General features: G+C 34.1%; 1 protein-coding gene and 1 long non-coding RNA gene across 9 annotated transcripts in view; one reads left to right on the top strand and one right to left on the bottom strand.

The window, feature by feature from the left end:
• ERBB4 (erb-b2 receptor tyrosine kinase 4) overlaps window positions 1-20,855 on the top strand; it is a 1,106,221-nt gene that overhangs the window by 35,995 nt on the left and 1,049,371 nt on the right. The gene's annotated exons all lie outside the window — the stretch shown is intronic.
• LOC140625420 (uncharacterized) lies at window positions 2,773-11,881 on the bottom strand. 2 transcript variants are annotated; one of them, XR_012024762.1, is made up of 3 exons: window positions 11,136-11,879; window positions 10,677-10,851; window positions 2,773-3,040 (listed from the first exon to the last, which is right to left on the bottom strand). It is a non-coding gene; the product is annotated as an uncharacterized lncRNA (long non-coding RNA). The 2 variants fall into 2 exon arrangements; XR_012024761.1 differs by lacking the exon at window positions 2,773-3,040 and having other exon boundaries at window positions 8,576-10,851; window positions 11,136-11,881.

Consider the following 20,855-nt stretch of genomic DNA (forward strand, 5'->3'; position numbering starts at 1 on the left):
TGGAATCATGTAAATGTCAAGAGGATCTTTTTTAGGGCAGCCCTGGTGGCTCAGCGGTTTAGCGCCACCTTCAGCTCAGGGCGTGATCCTGGAGACTGCGGATCGAGTCCCAAGTCAGGCTCCCTGTGTGGAGCTTGCTTATCCCTCTGCCTGGGTCTCTGTGCCTCTCTCATGAATAAATAAAGTCTTAAAAAAAAAAAACACCTTTTGCAGGTTTTCTAGTCATTCTTTTTTTTTTTTTAAAGATATTTTCCCCCCTTTATTGATAATTTCAGTCAACTTTGTTAGAGAAATAGTTCCTTTGTGAAATAGAGCTGGGACAAACAGCTTGTACATACTAAAAGCATATTGAAACTAGAGTGGTTGGCATTCTTGAACCACATCTAGATGTATCATTGTCAAAGAGCTTTGGTCAAAAATGCCGCACTTTGAATCCATCTCTAGCATTTACATGCTTATTTTTGTACACTAAAGTATTTATACATGTTATGTTGTAAGGAGTTCATGTCTAGATTAATGAACAGAAATTTTTGAGTTCAAGTATACGAATTCTCAGTTTGGATTGAGTCTCATTTTGATTAAAAAAAAAGAAAATCAGTATTTAAAATATAGGGTCATACTCAAACAGATATCTCTAAATATAGTTATTTTTAAAAAACAAAGTATTTACCTGTATGTAAAAAAAAAAAAAAAAAAAGGTGAAAGTGCAGGAGATAGAATTTAAGCAAATTAGGAAAACATTTTAGTAAATTGTTTAAACTATATTTTTTTTATTTAAGTGATTTTATAAAGTCATCATGGAGATAAATATTTTTGAGCATTTGGGGAGGTAAGTAAATTGTTTAAAGTTTGGGGTAATGAAACCTATATCAAATACTTATCAGCGTTTAAAAAAATAAATAATCAAGGTTACATGAGGATAGAATTTTATCTAATAGTCTCTCATTATAGTGTGTTGGGAAAAATACTTTGAGCTATATAGTTCATCAAAATTTTGGGTTTACAGATATCTCACTCTGTATATAGGCAAGTGAGTTTCTATTATGATTTGATTTTCTGATACTTTTACCAACTAGCAAAGATAATATTTGCAAATAGTGATATGATGCATTTAAGATCCTAGAGAACTCTTAAGTTGATTGGTGCCTGTGTATGCATGTGTGTATCTGCATGTGTCCTCACACACATGCATGTAGAGTATAAGCTACAGAATGTACCTACTTTTTGACAGAATGAACTGACAAGAGGTATATTTTATCTTTTCCATTTTCAGACTTATCTTCTATTCTGGTTGTTCAGAAAATTTTCAACCCTCCTAAAATATTTAAAGTGAAAAAATAAATCCATCAATTTTGTGTGTTTAACATTCTCTGTATCCCTCTATCATAAATTAGGCAGCTGAATCTCATGTTCCAAGACACCAATATTCAGAGAAACATTAGTTTTTTGACTACATTCATTTTTATACATAGTTTTAAGTCATATAATTGTAAAAATTGTAACTCGGATCTTTGGCTATTATTTTTATGAGGGGAATCAGCAACAAACCAGATCTGTGTAAATAAATGCAATAGGTAGTAATTTATATTATACTATTACATTTGCAAACCATATGCTTTACAGGTAAAAACTAAATGCTAACCTTCCATTTGTGTACCTGTGCGACACAACTGTAAGTAATATAAGGGATCTTGATTTTGTAGGAAAGATGGTATATGCTGGAGCTGATCTTTACTGAACGCTGTAATTACAAGCTATGGCTAATGTTAGGCTTCAGTAGGGCTCTCACAAGTGCTGTCAGGTGAGGCATAACACATGATCAGTCAGGTGGTTTTCTACCATGGCTAAGTCATTTATTAACTTAAATAGTTTCACTATATGCAGCATGAAAACTGCTACATTTGTCAACAACATCTAGTAGACCAGATGTCTTGAGACAGATACTATGTTCCTTTAATTAGCTGCTAGTAGGGTTGAAAAATGCTCCCCAATAGGGTGATAAAATGGTAGGCTTACAATTTAAGATAACTTTTTTTTTTTTTTCCTTGAGAAAGAATGGGTGCTAAAATTTGCCAAGTTTAATCTACTCTGAAACAAGTAAGTGATTCCCACTCAGGAAACTTGTTTGCAAACTCTGAGTCATAGGGCATAGAAAAAAGGCACAACGGTGAGAGGAGGAGTATTTTTTTTTTAATAGTTCTTACATAAAAACAGTACTGTTTCTTGTTTTTATTTTAGTAGGGTTTTAATGAGGAAAAATAGGTTAACAAACATAATGATGTTAAGTATCAGAATAACTAATTGGGGAATTTAGAATAACCTTTACCATGGGCTAGATCTCCTTCTTTGAAGGCAGTTTGAGGTTATATTATACATCATGTCCCACAAATCTTTCCATTCTTAAATTTTTATATGAATCTGGTTTTATTAATTTCAACATTCAAGGTAAAACAAAAGTATGATTTTCAAGGAGAAAAAATTAGTCACTGGTAAGATTTTATTACAGTTTAAATCAATTTTGAATGCTTTTTAAATATACATTTTGCTTCAATAATACAACAGAAAAACACACATTGTTATAGTGTATTAACTTGAACACATTTCCTACTTGGGTTCTCCTAAAATGTACTTACCACATGAAAGCTATATATATGTATATATGTTTTACACTATATATATGTATATATACATATAACTTTAAAAGTCTTGCTAGAATATTAAGATTCCATGTAATTTGTAATGTAAGAATTTTTAAAGTCCGTTATTTTTAACCTAGCTCAACATAACTCCCTGAAAGAGAAAAAATTGACAACTTACTAGCCATAGGTTCAAGAAACTTGGGCTGCTCATTTGGCAAGATTAGAGGTATAGCTGTTGTCATAAACCCCAAAAGAAATGCAGCCCATGCATCCAAAATGTCAAAGGATGGCAAAAGGTCTCTAACCTGGGAGAGAGGAAACAGAAGACCTGCCTTTTGCTCTTCAGTGACCACATGACTCAAGCTAGTTCCTTTGCTTCTCAGAATGTCTCACTTCTTCATCTGTGTAAAACAGGCATTGGGTTAAATAATGTCTAGCTTCTTTCCAGATCAAGATTTTTTAAAGTTCTAATTCTACACTTTCCACATATATATAAAACCGAAAACATTGTATTTTTATGATCCTGAAAGCTACAAATAAAATAACTGCATCTTAGCAAATCTTTTTTCTACTAAAATTTGGAAAAAGGAAAGAAAATACAACCCTACTATTTTAGCATAATTATTTCACTTTTCAATATAGTATAATTCTTTATTATAAATTGACATAATTAAACTATACCTTTTTATAGTCCCATGATTAGAAATAAATTTGTCTTTATGTTTACCTTTGTTGGGAAATAATTGACAAATATAGTTGTATATATTTAAAGTGTAAAACATGGTTATTTGATACACATATACATTGTAGGATGATTACCAAGATCAAGATAATTAACATATCTATAATCCTACGTAGCTAACATAGATAACTCCATTCTATATGTGACAAGAATGCTCAAGACTTATTCTCAGCAAATTTCAAGTATGTAATATTGTATTGACTATAGTTACCATGTTGTTCATTAGATCCTCAGAATTTATTTTTTCTTATGATTGAAAATTTGTATCTTTTGACGTATATTACCTCATTTCTCCTGCTTCCCAGCCCCTGGCACCCACCATTCTATTCTTATTTCTATAAAGTCAGATTTTTTTTAAAGATTCTGTATAGAGGTGATACCATTTAATATTTTTCTTTTTTTAAAATTTTTTAAAAATTTTTATTTATTTATGATAGTCACAGAGAGAGAGAGAGAGAGAGAGGCAGAGACACAGGCAGAGGGAGAAGCAGGCTCCATGCACCGGGAGCCCGACGGATTCGATCCCAGGTCTCCAGGATCGCGCCCTGGGCCAAAGGCAGGCGCTAAACCGCTGCGCCACCCAGGGATCCCAATATTTTTCATTTTTAAGGTTAATTTCACTTAGCCTAATCTCTAGATTGATCCCTGAATGGCAGGATTTCCTTTTTATGGTTGAATAATATTCCTCTGTATGTGCATATATGTGTGTGTGTTTTATGAGACATTTTCCATATCCATTTATCCATCAAAGGACATTTAGTTTGTTTCCATATGTTGACTATTGTAAATAATGCTGCAGTGAGCTTAGGCATGCAGGTATCTCTTTGAGCTATCAATTTTAATTCCTTCAGATATATACTCAGAGGTAGGATAGCTAGATCATATGGTAGTTTAGATGTTGATTTTTTGAGGAACTGCCGTAATATTTTCCATAATGGCTGTAACATTTCACATCCCTGCAACAATTAATAAGGGTTCTCTTTTCTCCAAATCTTCACCAACATTCATTACCCCTTGTCTTTTTTATAATAGCCATTCTAATAGGTATGATACGATATCTCATTTTGGTTTTGATTCTCATTTCTCTGATGATTAGTTATATTGAATACTTTTTCACATATTTGTTGGCTATTTGTATGTTTTCCTTAGAAAAAATTCAGATCCTTTGCCCATTTTTTAAATTGGATCATTTGGTTTTCTGCTATTGAGTTATAGGAGTTATTTATATACTTTGGATTTAACTCATTATCATATATATGGTTTGCAAGTATTTTTTCCCATTCTATAGGTTGCCTTTGTAACTTCTTGTTTTCTTTTCTGAGAAACACTTTAATCTGGTCTCATTATTTTATTTTAGCTTTTGTTGCCTGTGCTTTCGGTGTTTTGTCCAAGAAATTGCTGTCAAAACCAATGTTAAGGCTTTTTTTTTTCCTGTGTGGTGTTGTAGTTTTATTATTTCAGGTCTTATGTTTAAATGCTTAATATGTTTTGAGTTAATTTTTGTGAGGGATGTAGGATAGGGGCTTGATTTCATTCTTTGACATGTGGATGTCCAGTATTCCAAGTACCATTTATTAAAGAGACTGTTCTTTCTCCATTGTGTGTTCTTGACACTTGTGTTAAAATCCACATGTATAGATTTATTTATTTATTTAAAGATTGTATTTATATATTTGAGAGAGTGAGAGCAAGTGAGAGAGAGACCGAGCACAGAAGCAGGGGTAGAGGCAGAGAGAGAGGGAAAAGCAGACTCTCCACTAAGTAGGGAGCCTGACGTAGGGCTCCATCCCAGGACCCTGAGATTATGACCTCAGCTGAAGGCAGCTGCTTAACCAACTGAGTCACCCAGGTACCCCATAAATGTGGATTTATATCTGGGCTCTCTGCTTTGTTCTGCTGCTCTATGTGCCTGTTTTTGTCAGTGCTATACTGTTTCAATTACTGTTGCTTTGTAATATAGTTGAAATTGGGTATTGTGATGCTTCCTTCTTTGTTCTTATTTCTCAAGATTGCTTTAGCTATTTGGGGGCTTTTGTGTTTCCACATGATTTTTTGAATGTTTTTTTTTTATTTTTTGTGAAAAAATGCCATTGGAATTTTGATTGGAATTGCATTGAATCTGTAGATCACTCTAGATAAAGTGGATATTTTCACCACATTAGGTCTTCCAAGAATACTGATTATTTATTTGTGTCTTCAGTCTCTTTCATCAACGTCTTGTGGTTTTTAGTGAACAGATTTTTCATCTTCTTGGTTGAATTTATTCCTAAGGATTTTATTATTTTCAATGCTACTATAAATGAAATTGCTTTTTAATTTTTCTTTCAGATAATTCAGCATTGGTGTAGAAATGCAACTGATTTCAGTATGTTGATTTTGTATCCTGCAACTTTACTGAACTTTTTTATTAGTTTTAATAGTGTTTTGGTGGAGTCTTTAATGTTTTCTAGATAGAAGATAATTTCATCTGCAAATAACAAAAAATTTACTTTATTAATTCCAATTTGGATACCATTTTTTAAAAAAGATTTTATTCATTTATGAAAGACACAGAGAGAGGCAGAGACACAGGCAGAGGGAGAAGCAGGTCCTCCACAGGAGCCCAAAGCAAACTCCATCCCTTGATTCGGGACTCATGGATCACACACTGAGCTGAAGGCTTGTTGGGATTCTCCTGCTCTCCATTTCCCCATGGGGTGCAATTCCTCTAAGGCTATTCCTCCTGACCCCAAGCTTCTCTAGACTGGAGGATGAGGTAATACAGATAAGAGGCTTCCTGAACTTTGCTATGTTGCCATTCCTCAGTATTTGAGCTTTGCAGGTTTTGTGCTGCTGCTTCATTGTAATCCAGAGCTTTTCCTGAGCTATTTTCTCCAATTTGAGGTTATTTATTGCTTTAGTTATTTTTGGTGGGGAGAAAGCATTGGGATCTCCTAGTCTTCCATCTTGCTGACATCACCTCCCCATTCTTAATTTTCAGTGTACATTTCAGAAATCTGAAACTGTATTTTTGCAAGGCTTTTTTGAGCTGCAGGTTTGCTTTTTGGAAGCTTATAAATAAAAATCTTTCTATCATGTCATATCTGCATTAACTGCATTGTAAAGTTAATTAAGCAATAGCTGGGCATTTCATAGGAATTAATGACTAACAGGGAGGAGTGAATGGTTCAAGGTACAGCCAAGGACCATTAACATCCGCTGGCTATTAATTGTCAGAAAATGCCCAGCATCAAAGTCATTATTGCTATTATGAACTGAAAATGGGAAAGAAATATAGGCATATGGGTTTTTTTTAAAGGTGATGCAGTTTTAATTGATATGTACAAGGCATTCATGGAGAACTTAATTTTTGTACATTAGCCAATCACATTGCCGCTCTCATCTCTCATGGTTCCATTTGGGTTATAATTAAGCAGTAACAATTGTAGACCTGGGTATTTCCTGGGAATTAATGAATGGCTGGGTGGAGTTAATTGCCTAAAGTATAGTTTCAGGCCATTAACCTCAGTTGGTCACTAATCTCTAGGAATTTATTTTAACTTAGGTCATTTTTTTTGTAGTAAGAAGAAAAATGTATTCAATTATTTTAATATTAATTCTAGTACATTTGTGTTTTCTTGAAAGGTATCCAGTAATGGTAGCAATCTGTGGAGTCTTTCGTGAATGTCCATTTCAAAGTTTCCTCCTTTTGAATGTAAACACTCAATGGGTGGGGAATATACCTGTGATACTTATATACTTATTAGGGAGCCTATTTGATGACCTCATTGATTCCTATCCTCATGGAAGTAATCTACTTTTTACAATGGTTAAACCTGGAAAAAATTGTCTTTTCAATTAGTTATCTATAAATAATATTTTTATTCAATATATATATTAGCTTATTGGCCAATAATTTTATGACACATTTTTTCTTAATAAAATTTTCCCTGTATTTCTGTTAATGGTATATTCTAACAATAATACCAATTTCTTTGTTTCTGTTAATGTGTTACTAATTTCTGCTTTCCTTGAGAAGTCAGAAATTAAATAGGTTTATTCAGACTAACAGGACAATCAATTAACAAAAATTCTAATATTACCACTTAAAAATCCTATTTTGTGGGATGCCTGGGTGTCTCAGCAGCTTAGTGCCTGCCTTTGGAGTGATCCTTGGGTCTCGGGATCGAGTCCCACATCAAGCTCCCTATGTGGAGTCTGCTTCTCCCTCTGCCTGTGTCTCTGGCTCTCTCTCTGTGTGTCTCATGAATAAATAAATAAAATCTTAAAAAAATAAAATTCTTTTTTTAAGGAAGATATAAAGAAATGAAGAGGCCTAGAGTTACAAGAAAAAAGTTTTAATGAATGTCAACACAAAATTTGCTTGTGTCATGACAGAAATAATTCTGATTAGATTTAGTGAATTTTAATACTAATCTTTGGCTTTAAAGAACATAAATTTTAAAATGTTAATAGTAAATTTGGTAGCAAATTTGAACTGTGTATGTAAAAAGTAATTGCTAGGGGTCCCCAGGTGGCTCAGTTGGTTAAATGTCAAACTCTTGATTGTGCCTCAGGTCATGATCTCAGAAGGATCCAGCCCCTGTCCCTTGGGTTCCATACTCAGCAGGGGCTGTGACTCTCTCCTCCCTTTTTTGCTCCCCCTCCCTCTCTTTCCTCCCTTCCCCCACCACTCATGCACACATGCTGTCTCTCAAATACCTATCTTTTAATTTTTTTTAAATAATAAAAATAATATATAATAAAAATAAGGTAATTGCTAAGTACCCTTAAATATGACGATATTGAGGTTATTTTTTATTGTAAGTAAAATAATTGATATATTTATAAATTTATTCAGACTATGCAATGCTTACAATTTCCATTTTGTAATAATTAGTATGTTTAGAAGTCCTGGAAGTGACAAAATGAATATTATAATAATGTAATACTTTATACTTATCTATTTCTCTGCATTAACTATTAGTAACTATAATCTGAGTATTATAGGATACTTTCATTATAAAAGACACTGAGGAATAGCATGTGTGTATGTATGTATATACAACTAGACTTTTATAAAAATAACTTCCAATAAGAAAGCCATGTTATACATAAACTCCAAGCTTCTCTAGACTGGAGAATGACGTAATACAGGTAATAGGTTTCCTGAACTTTGCTATGTGACCATTCCTCAGTATTTGAGCTTTGCAGGTTTTTTTTTTTTTTTAAGATTTTATTTATGAGAGATACAGAGAGGGAGATAGAGAGAGAGAGAGAGAAGCAGGCTCCATGCAGGGAGCCCCACTCTGGACTCAGGACTCAATTCTAGGTCTCTAGGATCACACCCTGGGTGGGCCCAAGGCAGAGGCCAAACCGCTGAGCCACCCAGGTGTCCCTAGCTTTGCAGGTTTTGTGCTCCTTCTTTATTGTTGACTTATTTAACTAATTGCTTTGGCTCTTTATTTTTACAAGTGTGGGTAGACCTAAATTTTAAGAAATACAAAAATAATCAAGGTGTATTTAACACCATACATTCATTAAAATAATTCGACATTAAAGTTAAAATTGAAAAAAGCTAGCAATAATCAGTAATAATTTTATTTGGAACTAGCTAGCTATTATAGTAAAAACTACTTTATAGAAGAAAATAGTCACCTCTACTTTATACTAACAGCTTATTTCCTTATATTCTGTGTTGTGTAGTCTGTGAAGTGCTTTTATATGCCTTAGCTCTGCCTTAGCTCTTTTGTGCTAAAGAAAGTTATTCGGTTTTCAGTAAATGGCTGACTCAAACCATTGAAATTAAATGACCTATTTAAAGTTCTAAAATTAATAAATTGAGAAGTAAGCCTGAAGCATAGGTTTTCTTTCTCTAAACCTGACACCTTTATCTGTTCCTGCATTTCCTAGATGGAACATAGTGTTAGTAGCTACGTTGGGATGCCTTTAAATTTCACTTGTTTAGCGCTTTTGCACATAAAGACATAGTCACACTCTTCTCAACTACGTGTAAACCAGTACCTACTTATAAGATTAGTAATAATATTAAAATTAGGTAGTTAACTTTCTTTCTTGCTGGAAGAGCATTTGATACAAGGATGTATAGGATTAAATTTTTATGGAGTTTTTAAATTATTATTTGAAAAATTTTTTAGGTTTGTGACCATAATGCAATTAATGTTGTGATAGGTATTCAGAAATTCAAGTAAAATTCTCTTTTTATTGTCATCAACTACTGTTGTGTTATATTTTGGTCTGTTACTTTGAAAATCCATTACTTAAAATCCAATATATTACTCTCATTTAGATATACACATTTCAGTGAAGATATAGATAATCTTTGTTTAGGTGTATGGCTTTTAACCTCCTACCTATTGCTTTCTTTACCTTAATACATTTTTTTGAGATTCCTATTTGTTTTCATAAAATCTATTTTTTGATCACACAAAATTTACATTATCTTTGCTTCCTACTACTGAATCTCCAATATATGTCTATTTGTCTCTATATGAGCATGCCAAAAAAAAAATTAAGTAGTCCTTCAGTAATCTGCTTGAAAATGTCTTTGTGTGCAACATTTGTATACAACAAAGAATATTTGTTCTTGTGACAAGGAGAGTATTCAGGAATGATGTGAAATGGACAACTAGGGTCAGAAAATTTATGTAATCTAGATTTTATGTGTTCTTTGGAATGTCAATAGTTATGAATGCTCATATTGCTAGAGTGACAGAAGAAATCATCACATCTAAGTTTGTAAAGTAGAAGATATTATAGAAACTGAAGAATGAGTTTGTCAAAAATAGTAGATTCTATGTAGTAGGAATAAAAATAACTTTCTAGACTATAATTCCAAAAGAAGAAAATTGTAGATGGCAAATTAATGAAACATAGTAATCTACTTTCTCCATGTAGAGAAATTGAAAGTTCCACTGAAATTATTATCTACCAAGATAGTCCTAGTCCAAGCATAATGTTTTTCAGAGTTTTTAAAGTAGTAAATTACATCTTTAACCTCTATGAAATAACTTCCTTTCTTTATATGCTGCCAAAGAGAAAAATACAAATTAAGCAACGTGTTATTATACCTATAAGAAGAACCTGCCACCTTAAAGGTGCTGGGGATCCAGAATTATAAAGGCTCTGACTTTGTGTTATCCCTAAATTTGTTTCTGTGAAGTTAAATATTAATAAAAAGAATCCAGAAATCAAAATAACTTTTTATTACTTTTTAAAAAAAGTTGATATGTGATAGACTCTCTACTCATATAAAACAGGTTCTAGATGTTCTTGGAAATAACTGATTTGCAAACCTCTTGTGTTCTAGGGTTAAAACAATGCAGATATTTGCATCTTTTCTTTTGTTGATGATTATTCCTTCTCATTTAAGTAGAGAGCCAACCTCATTTAGGTCCCAGAATATGCTGTATCACCTCCCCTTTAATACTTGACTATCTTCTAAAAGGGAAGAAGATAGTATAGCAGCAGCTGTAGGGAAAAAAAATAAAATCAGAGTGAAATTTAGACTGATCCTAAAACAAAAAGAAACTGTGTCTATTTCAAGAACCAAAATAATACTAACTTTCAAGGGTACCAAGATTTTCTAACATTTTATTTTTAGAAACTGTAGTAGAAGGTTATCTGGTTTAATGCAGGACTTAAAATCAATTACTGATGACTAGAAAGAAAAGCTACTTTTTGGCTGTTTCTTAACATAAAAAAAAGTAACAGACTACTTGAAGCCCAAAGTTAATCAGCAAGAAAAAATTTACCTGCAAATCCTGAATACTGTTGAACTTCATTGTATTTCCAGAACCTTTGGGCTGCTTTTTATGTTTTAGAGCACTATCACATGTACAAATCAAATTGTTTATAGAAAATATCTTTTGTATGCTGTGCAGATTGTATAGAGTACATTATTAAAAAAAAAATTCACTTTGAATTTGCATTGAAACTACCTTCCAAAACTGTCGGTAAATAGAAAACACTCTGACTGGTCAAAAGTTATATTTTTACTAATAAGAAACAGATGTAAAATTTCAGATTAACTCTCTGGTTAGAATAGGCAGAAATAGACAGTGTGGCCCTGAGATGTCGAAGTGAAACTAGTAAGAGGAATGAAAAGCAGAGAAAAGGAGAAACAGTAAGAGATGCTATTAAATCGGTATTTCATCTGTTTTTTCTTATATATTTGATTGTTCACCATGTGCCAGACACTGTGCTAGAAGCTGGAGATGTAATAATGAATCAAGTATAGACTTCAACTGTTATGACAAAATATGGCACGTAAGCTAATACAAATGTGTTTGTGAAATAGAGATAGAATGAAGTGAATATAAGATTATGCCCTTCATCTGGGGACAGGTAACAAAACTTCACAAAAATGCTTTTGTAAAATATTTAAGAGTTAGAAGATTTAAGAGATGGGACTAGAAATGCTGTCTTTGGCTTAAGGGATATCTATAAGTAGTTCAGTGTTCTTAGAACATAATGTTCTTAGAAATAAATTGGATGAAAAATGAAGAGTATGATAAAAGAAGAATCTAGAATGTTGGTGACAGCATTCTGACCATTTAAGGGAGCATGACAAAGTAATGAGATTTGGTCTTAAGTTATAGAGGAAGTTTTACATTTATATTTTCTTAAAGTTCTGTTTATGAGTAGCTGACCTTAGATGAATTAAAAATAAAAACATATGGCAGGTAAAAACCATACATAATTACTGTTCTAGAGAATATGTTTTGCCTTTATTCTGAAGAAGAGGAGTCTTAGCTATACAGATCTTTGAGGTTTAGATGTAATTATATTTTTATTTAAATGAATAATATAATTGATTTTTATTGGCTCTCATGATCTGGCCAGATAAATGTTTTGATTTCTGATTTTGATAAACCTTTCCTGTAGGATAAAGTTGATGACCCAAAGAAAGAGATAGCCATCTTCAATCTTATTTCTGATTTAATATATTTGAAGAAAAGTATTTAATATGCTGTTAATATTACTGTTAAGTAATCTTGTTGTATAGCTCAGAGTTTGTGGGAGGGGCTATAGGAGAGTAATACAAGGGATTTGAGTGTGTGTCCCACTTAATTTAGATTTAGCTTTACCTCACCTCAGCCTTAACCTTGTCATCTATGAGGAAAAGGAAGGAAACTGCAAATGAGCTCCCAGGGAAGAACAAGTCGTGTTGGGTTGTTAATGTGCTATTCATATCTAGTCATATTTAACTTTCAGGAAAATACCTTTTTTTTTTTTTTTTTTTTGGAAAATACCTTTAATCATGAGCAACAGATCCATTTAGGGGATATAAGAGGGAAGGATAATTTGTGCCGGTTATTATTTTTAAAGATTTTATTTATTTATTCACGAGAGACACAGAGAAGAGAGATAGAGGCAGAGACACAGGCAGAGGGAGAAGCAGGCTCCATGCAGGGAGCCCGACATGGGACTGGATCCCTGGTCTCCAGGATCACGCCCTGGGCTGAAGGTGGCGCTAGACCGCTGAGCCACCAGGGCTGCCCTGTTTGTGCCAATTCTAATTCTGTCCATTACACCTAATAATTATTCTCGTAAACTTATAATGCCTTGTTTTGTTTTTTTATTTAGCTTTAGAGAACTTAATTCAGTTTAGCCATATGGAGTATGAATTGGGATTTACCATTCATCTACTTTTACGGTTGCATCTTAAGAAAAATTGATAGCAAGGAGTTGTACTCTCTCTTTGTCCCTGACTTATGTGTGATCAGTTACTTCTGCTCAAGACTTAGATTTGGGGGAGTGACACAAACGGGAAGGATCAGTAAAATTTTTTCAAGTATTTGATATGAATTTAAAAGTTCAGGGATGAGGGGAGTGAATGTCTATTCACAAGTTAGTGCCCAGTGCCCATTATGATAGTGGTGGAATTACATGAAGAGTATTTCGGTGGTGGGAATTTGTATGAGCCTTGCCTTCTTTACATCCTGTTGGAGCCTTTCTGTTGATTCAGTGATTTATTTGGTAAAATTTTAATAAATTATTCTCTGCTCACGTTAGCTTTCCAAACTTTCTGTTAATTTAGTGACTTATTTGGCAAAATTTTAATAAATCCTTCTCTGCTCACGTTAACCAGTTTCTGTCTTTTGTAACATAGATCCTGATTGTACAGCTTGCTAGTGTGATTGGAAGAGACTATAAATTATTTGTTACACTATAAACTCTTCCCAAGCTTAAATGAACAAGTGACCAGATCAGATTTGTGAGTTAGAAAAATCACTTGGGCAACAATATGGATGAAACAGTAGGAGTGAAAGCTACAGGGATGAACATAATTGAAAGGCTATTGTAATTGTTCAGGTGAGAGAGAATGAGGATTTGAACTCATAAATGGTGATGAAGATTAGCAGGAGAGATAGGAATTCAAGACCTACAGGGATTATTTCAGAATTACAAAGCGAGTAAGTACAAAATGGGGTACCCCCAGTTGTCTTCCTTGGATGGCTTTTAACATACAGGCAAAAGAGATCCTAGTGAGGGACTGAGTAAAAACTGAAAACAAGTAAAAGGAAAAGCAAAGGAAGGTTACAAACAAAACAATTTCATGAAAAGAGGAGCAATACAAGTGTCAAATAAGAATTAAAATTAGAAATTAACCAGTTTGGCAGGTTGAAGGTTTTCAATGAACTAGAACTATGAAGGTAAAATGGCAGGGTTAGAAACCACATATCAGATGATTGATTTCGCAGTGAGCAACTTGACAAAATCAATGCAGATTCCTTTTCTGATAAACTCTACCAAAAGCCTAAGAAGGGAATAATTTGGAAAATAAAGAAACCGTCACTTAGGGACACAACACGCAGAGAACTCAAAGAAGCTAGAAAGTGGAGAAAAACCATGAGTTGAAACAAATTATTTCTCTGAATCATACCTAGTTTTCTCATTGGTAAAACTGGAATAATGGTAGCCACATCTCATGGTGTCTATGAAGATAGAGGTAATGTTGGCTAAGCTTGGTGATTGATATTTTAGGCTCCCCATCTTCTATGCTATCACGGTAATTGACATTTGCTATTTCTCTAGTTCCTCCTCTAAACTCTGACCTCTTTCATGGTACGTAATATGGATTATACCCACATTTGTATTCCAGCCCTTGGAATATTAATAAATGAATAAATAAATAAATGAATGAATACCTATTCTAATGAGAATATAGTAAATATTAATTTCTTCTTCTCTAAAGTGTTTCATCTCTGTAGAAGAAAAGTTTGCCAAAGTCAATTATACATTCCAATAAGGATTTTAAAATGCTTTTCCATGAAGTAATACATAAAATTTACTTTCCATTTATTACAACCATAAGGGAAATAGCCATGGGAGGCAATATTTGATAAATAGAAATATGACAATAAATAGGATATGCTTTATATTACTGAATTATAGCTTTATTTATTTATTTATTTTTTTAAAATTTTTTATTTATTTATGATAGTTACAGAGAGAGAGAGAGGCAGAGACACAGGCAGAGGGAGAAGCAGGCTCCATGCACCGGGAGCCCGATGTGGGATTCGATCCCGGGTCTCCAGGATCGCGCCCTGGGCCAAAGGCAGGCGCCAAACCGCTGCGCCACCCAGGGATCCCTGAATTATAGCTTTAAAGAGCATGTTTAATGCTCTTATAACCCTTCCTTCTCTCTCCCCAAATAAAGTAAACCAAATATTTCTCGTACACTACTGTCTTTATCATTGTAGAGTAAGAGAATTATAAGATATATTGAAAGATTATCTTATTTGGTAATTACCCCCCCAGCCCATGCTGTTTTTCTTTCTTTCTTTTTTTTTTAAAAGATTTATTTATTTGAGAGAGAGTGGGAGCAGGAGGGGCAGAGGGGGAGAGGGTGAGAGATTCTCAGACTCCACACTGAGCATGGAGCCTGATGTAGGGCTCGATCTCACAACCCTAAGACCATGACCCAAGCTGAAACCAAAAGTTGGACCCTTAACTGACTATGCTACCCAGGTGCCCCACCCATGCTTTTTTTTTTTTTTTTTTAAACTGGGACACCTAGGTGGCTCTGTCAGTTAAGCATCTGCCTTCAGTTCAGGTCATAAACCCAGGGTGCTGGAATCAAGTCCCATGTCAGTCTCCCTGCTCACTGGGAAGTCTGCTTCTCCCTCTTCCTCTGCTCCTCCCCCTGTTTGTGTGTGTGCTCTCTCTGTCAAATAAATAAATTCTTAAGACGCTTACCAGTAACTTTTTTCGCAAATATAAATAATAGTGACACCTTTAAAAGGAAAAAAAAAAACATGTGGAAAGCCAAAGTGGGGAGTTATTCCTTCTCAACTACTGCTATTTAAAATTCTAGTGTTTTCAGGGCATCCCTGGTGGCTCAGCGGTTTTGCGCTGCCTTTGGCCCAGGGCCTGATCCTGGAGACCCGAGATCGAGTCCCACATCGGGCTCCCTGCATGGAGCCTGCTTCTCCCTCTGCCTCTCTCTCTCTCTGTCTCTCATGAATAAATAAATAAAAAATCTTTAAAAAAAATTCCAGTGTTTTCAAAAAATATTTTAATGTAGTATAACCTAAAATGTTAATTGTAAACCCATTATATTATAGCTTAGTTCTAACTGTAAAACTGAAAAATAAAATGAATTAATACAAACAAAATAGTAAAACCAATAAAATGTTAACTGAACATCATTACTTTAAAGCAATAGTGTTATTTTTCCAAGATCACATTTCTGCTCACATTGTAACTGTGGTCCTAACTCTTATAGGCAGAGTCTTTGCAGTTCACCTATTGGTACTTTTGCCTGCCTTAACAGGACTGCATCCTTCTACCACTTTCTCCATCTAAAATGGTTCACGTATTTCATAATGATCACCTTCACCATCAGTTAATTTTCACTTAGTACTAATCCATCCCTATTTGAAATCCCTGTTTTCTTTACTCATTATCATTAGCCCATGACAGTAGATCAAGTGCTATATGGTGACAGGGGGATGGCAATGCAAACTCAGTCCCTGAAGTATGAGGCCCAATATGATGATGTTATTGATCATTCAGATTGTTTTGAAAACAAAAACTACAAAATTATTTTTACTGAAAAACTCATGTAGTCTCTTGTTTGGGAAGTACTAATGTATGATATTTTGGGTAACCTATATAATATCTATGGCAACCATAAGATTGTACTGTAGTTTTAATAAAATACTACATCAGATTTTCCCCATTTTTATGTTAGGTGTTTCAACGCTACACATTTTAGGTTTCTGTTATCCCTCATTCTACCTTCCATTTTTTCACATTATATACTGTTGGTTACCTTAATGTTCTTAGGTCTTATTTTCATCCCCTTATTATTCCTCCCATATTTTGTTTGCATTTTTTTCTGTTATCTTCTGTTTTCCACCATCCTTTTAAGGTTTCCAGATTGGCAGTCTGTCCTTTGTGAAGTTTTTAAGGATGAATCTTGCTTGAAAAGTGGGATGCTACTGACCTGTTACTAAACATCATGTGCTTTTAAAATAAAACTCATCTTAGCTATTAACAATATTTAATTTTTTAAATAGCACTAAGATATTCCTGACATACTTGCATTGGAGTACTTAAAACTCCCCCATGGGACGCCTGGGTGGCTCAGCGGTTGAGCATCTGCCTTCAGCCCAGGGCCTGATCCCAGGGTCCTGGGATTGAGTCCCTCATTGGGCACCCCACAGGGAGTCTGCTTCTCCCTCTGCCTGTGTCTCTGCCTCTCTGTGTCTCTCATGAATAAATAAAATCTTTATTAAAAAAAAAACTCCTTGTTGTCTTTAAAACTACTCTCACTTAGTTTCTATTTTCTTTTTCTGAGTAGTCCATTTTTAAAATTCAGTAGGTGTTTAATCTTTTCTTGTGCATTAAGCACAAAGGGGACATTATACCTGATAGAAATTCATACCTTCTAAGAGTTTATAGTTCTGGTTGGGAATGCAGACAAGTAAAACAAGTAACTTTGGTTAGTGCTATTTATCGTAGACTCGTGGTTCAGAGCAGGTACGGACTTATTTTTACCTCTGTAAAGAACTCCACGTAGAGATTTTCAGAAAGGACTTCACAGAATAGGTGATGTTGGAACTGATAGAATCAAAGAAAGAACTGTAGGAATTGGGGATTTTCTGGAATTTCCGTGTTGGAAATCAGAAACTTGATACTACCCAAATCCTCTCTGTTTCATTTCTGTTACTTTCTGGCTCATCTTCATTATCTCTGGCTTTTCCATAATGAAATCACTACCTACAGCTTACTTATTTGTTCCAGAAAAAAATAAATTATGTATGTGTATGTGTATATATATAAATATATATACACATGCACATACATACACACATAAATATATATACATGTATATAATTTATATACATGAATATGTATACACATAAATATATATATTTCCAATGGTTGCACTTTGGTGATATGCTCATGTCCAGGTGGTCATTGTGGCCAAAGAGTGCACACTGTAGTTACTGTCCAATTTAATCATTTCTGGGGAGTTGTGGATTTAAAGAGCCCTGGGAAAAGAGTGGCCACCACACCATTCAGTCAGCATAGACAACATGTGAAGTAGATGAGTGCTGAGAGGAGAGAAAGTGAAGTTTAAGAAATACCAAATGTGTTAGTGTGACCAGAATACATGAGGTGTGTGTAAGATGTGAGTGGGAGAGATGGGAAAAGTAAAGATAGTTTTGATGCGAAACAGCCCAGTTTTCTTTTGTCCTCTAGGTGGAGACACTGAGGTGTTTTTTTAATTCAAATATATGTATATTTTTATTATGTGCTATATTACTTTACGGCTTTCCTTTCTTGAAATGATTTTCCCTGAAAAAAAAAAAACAGAAAAGAGCCGAGAAGCTGAAGAAAAGTAAAATATAATGAAAACTAAATTTCTCTCATTAAAAAGCTTAGTAACTTCAAAATATCAGTGTTTTCTGACAATCACATATTTGCCTTGTGATGAATATTATATATTTTATACACTCCATTACATATTTGGAAAGATAACTTATAAAAATATGGGAGGAAACACTAGAAACTTAGATCATGCAAGGAGAGGATGTTCTGTTCATGGACAAATATTGCTTTGAATTTAGGGCACAGTAGTTTCAATTCCATTCCATTCTAGTACCTTTATTTGAGTGAAGTGTTTTACAGAAAATTCCAAGTGCAGTCCAGAAGTCACAACTGACGTTTAGGACTCTGAGTCTTCTTAAATTAAATTATAGCACACCTACAGAAAAATGCACATATCATCAGTGTGCAGATTGCTACATTCTCACAAAGTTAGCACATCTGTATAAATAGCACCCATATCAAGAAATAGAATGTTAATATTACTCCAGAGACAACTATAGTGAAGGAGCACAAAGGCAAGATTAGATTCTGTGCTTTTGAAAATAATGGCAGAAATAAGAGACCAGAGGCTTTGCAGGAGTCTATGAAGAGGAGATGAGGGTCTAAGTTAGGACAGTGTCTTGAGACAAAGAGGAGACACATTTAATGTCTAAGCTGTAGACCATTTTTCTATGGAGATATATGGAAAAATATAGGGAATTGGCTATTGGACCTGAAACCATTTTGGTTGAGAACTTGAGGAGCACCTGGGTAGCTCAGTCAGTTAAGTGTCTGACTCTTGATTTTGACTTAAATCATGATCTCAGGGTCTTTGGATTGAGCCCCACGTGGGGCTCTGCACTCAGGGTGGAGTCTGGTTAGGATTCTTTCTCCCTTTCCTCTTGCACCTCCCCTCCCTCCCTCACCCACCTAACCCCACCTCACTTGTGCTGGCTCTTGATGTCATGTGAGCTCACAATCAACCAAAAAAATCCTTGAAAAAAAGAACTTTATTCATTAGATAATAAGTACATATGCAATTTAGGATATATCTTTAGAACTCATGAGGTTTAAAAAATTGTAAATCAAAAATTATCCAAAATCCAAAAAACTTAGCCTTAGGAAAACATACTCAGAAGAATCTTTCTTCAGATTAGAAATATTCTAACAAGGGAAATTCAATGAGGATCACATCTGATAGAAATGATTTCACCTCTAAAATATCATCAGTGGTCCTTATTAATCCATGATTGTTCTTAACTTAATTGTCTTTTTAATTTTCTTCCTGCAAAAATGAGTACAGAGAACATCATGTCAGTCATCTGTTCCAGTTAATTTCACAGGAAGATGGGGATAGGAGCTCAGCAGATGGTACAACCTTTGCTCTGAGAGTAGTGTGGGTTAAGTAGTCACTCTGTGGGTACCTGTCTTTTTGCTTTAGGTTCACTGAGAGCAGTGAAATGATTGGTCCCAGGCACTCACCCTGTCCTGTTCACCTACACATAAGGCAGAATGGTGTAGTGACAAGAATATTAGGCTAGGGAATAGAAGATATTCACTCTAGTACCTGACTGATCCTAGCTATCTGATGTTAATCAAGTCTTTATGTTCTTAAAAAATATCAACAAGGAAATTGAGTTAAATGTGTTACTTCCCTCTAGCTGCAAGCATATTGCTGAATATCTTTTAAGGTTTGCCTTGTGTGATCACTTGAAATGTTATAAACCTTTTGGAGTTTCAGTGTTTTCATCTGTAAAATAACAAACTTTATTTCAAGTTATTTTTAAGAATCAAATAAGATTAAGGATTTTAAAATAAGTTCTATTAAAATGCTATCAAAATAATCAAAGTTAATACTGATTATTATGCCACATTTCTCCTTCAAACTCTTATTCATATGTTTGCACTTGCTGAAGGAGAAATATCCCTTTTCCTAAGAAAATTCCTTTAGAAAGCCTAAGACAATTGTGGTTTTATTTCTGCAATCTTGAATGCACTCAGAAGGCTTGGTGGGATTTTTGGTTTGTTTATTTCTGGTTTTGTTTTAAAATTCAGCCTAGGCAGTATATAGCCATTTCCAAGTGAAACACATCTAGTTCATCTAATTTATGAATATGCTTATGAATTGAAACCTTGGAGTGTCAGTGTCAACACTATTTAAAATGAACTGTAAATTTTAGAAGAACTGCTCTAAACTTAAGAGTACATCTCCAGACTGTTTATTGAGAAGTGTGATGTGTACTATTCTCTTCTTAAGTTTGTATTTTGGGTTCAAAAGGTTTGATTGATGCTTACCATCCCCAGGCCTGATGTATAGAAAAGACTTACAGAATAATAACTAAATATCTAAGTACAATTTACCAATACTTTTTAAAACATGCCTGAATCTAGAAACATTTTAATAGAAATGTTATTTTTTCTAGCTTTCTTTAAATAGTTCACAGCTTCAACAGTTTGCAGCAATTTTTTGTCGATACTTCATCTTTGGGAAACATTACTGTGAATACTTTCTTTCATGGCATGCTGCTGAAGCAATTTCCAAAAGACATGGGGAAGAAATGGATGTTGACTTTCTCCTAGGTATCAAGTATTAGGTCTTTTGATCTTGCTGCAGCTTTGCAAAGTACACTGCTATTTTAGAGTTGAAT

The sequence above is a fragment of the Canis lupus genome, chromosome 36 (genome assembly GCF_048164855.1).
Source record: "Canis lupus baileyi chromosome 36, mCanLup2.hap1, whole genome shotgun sequence".
NCBI classification, from domain to species: Eukaryota; Metazoa; Chordata; class Mammalia; order Carnivora; family Canidae; genus Canis; species Canis lupus.